Genomic DNA, 1,683 nt, shown 5'->3' with positions numbered 1-1,683 from the left:
GACGACTCGAACTACTCCACACCCCGAGCGACCTCATTGAATTCTTTTATAGTCTATTTTGGATGAGACAGTTCTCGTTTGAACCGTTTAAACAAATCATGTGACCTTACCATATCTTTTAGTCCAACAGTATCCACTTCTTCCCCCAAATCACAGTCTTCCTTCCTAAACACCTCTCTGAGTTCTTGAATGTGCTCACTATCAACGAGCACCCACTCCATATGAGGTGGGTAATCCTCAGAAATGTCAATCTTTATCGGTTTGTTTATATTTTAAAGCTTTTTCACTAAGTTCTTGTTCTCTTTACTATATACCACAAAGGTTTTTCCCCCCACACGCTGCTTGGTTTTTGGTGGGGCAGGGTCAGCGTTTGGTGGGGAATGTCGAGGGCTGGTGTCTACGAGGGAAGGGCAGGTTGGGATAGGACATGTTGGGGTTAGGACGGAAGCGGGTTGGAGATCCCCATCACTGGTGTGCATTCTCTTCTGCCGCTTTCTGTTTTTCTTCCTGTTAACCGCTGTCCACTCCTCCGTTATTTCCTCTTGTTCCCGCGGTTCGTGTATTCCTTCCGACTTCGATGCTTCAACGGGTGGAATTGTGGTCTCCATCGATATAGTCATTGTAACTTTTGCAGGGGGAGGAGGGCAATAAACTCTAATGTGGCCTTTTTGGCCACACTTGAAGCACCTAGGCTTCCTGCCCTCCATCATTACCCTCAGTTTCCTATCATCCACCAATATGGTGTCTGTGATAATATTTAGGTCTTCTGCGGTAGCCTGGTTAACTATTTCCAGGCCTTGCTCCAGCCTGTTCCTTTGAGGTATTCTCACGGTCTGGAGGATTGTGACCTTCTCCTACAGGCCCAACACTATCGCCGCCACTAACCAAGCAACATCCACCTCTGATGGTATCTCCTCCACCCTCACCCTGGAAGCCCGTCTTCCAAGGTATGATAGTAGGAGGATGATATTGTCCGAAGACAATGAAGCCACGAGTGTTCCCTGACCTTTTCCCCTGATGAGAACCTCACCTCCACTGTGGCACATTTGGCACCTCTGGCCAGGTAAGTTATTTCCGGCCAGATGGGTACCAAACACTTCTCGATTTCTTTTCTCTACGCAATCCCTACCTTTTCTCTGTCTTTAAAAATGATTTGAATATTACTGTTTTTCTCTCCGTTTCTTTCGTGGCTTCATTGGGAGGAGTCAGTACCACCTCGTACCCACCTTTTCATTAGATCATTGTACATTTTAAACTCCTGCATATTAAAATATATTCCTTCCTTCTCAACTCAGGTCACGTCCGCAAAACTTTTACCACTTTTCAAATATGAAGAAAAAATCAGTGTTAATTTAGTGATGCATTTGGGTAAGTCTATGTCTGTATTATCAGACAATTGCAAAAAAATGTTTTTAAAAAAAATTCAAAACTGTAAAAATCCGGTACAAATTTTCATGGTTCAAAACGTTGCTTACTTTTTACTCAACCGGATACATACTTCGTTTTTGTCTTTGGTTTGCAAGATTCTTTATGTGAATTCGTGTGTTGGAGTATATTTTATTGTGTCTGGAGAGAGTCATTCTTTTGTAGTCCCTTATTATTTTACACACACACCGGTTCGATTTCCACTTATTTAATCATTTAATTATTTATAAATAAATAATTAAATGAGTGGAAATCGAA

The sequence above is a fragment of the Octopus bimaculoides genome, chromosome 8, assembly GCF_001194135.2.
Source record: "Octopus bimaculoides isolate UCB-OBI-ISO-001 chromosome 8, ASM119413v2, whole genome shotgun sequence".
NCBI lineage: Eukaryota > Metazoa > Mollusca > Cephalopoda > Octopoda > Octopodidae > Octopus > Octopus bimaculoides.
Note: the sequence above shows the minus strand (reverse complement) of the source record.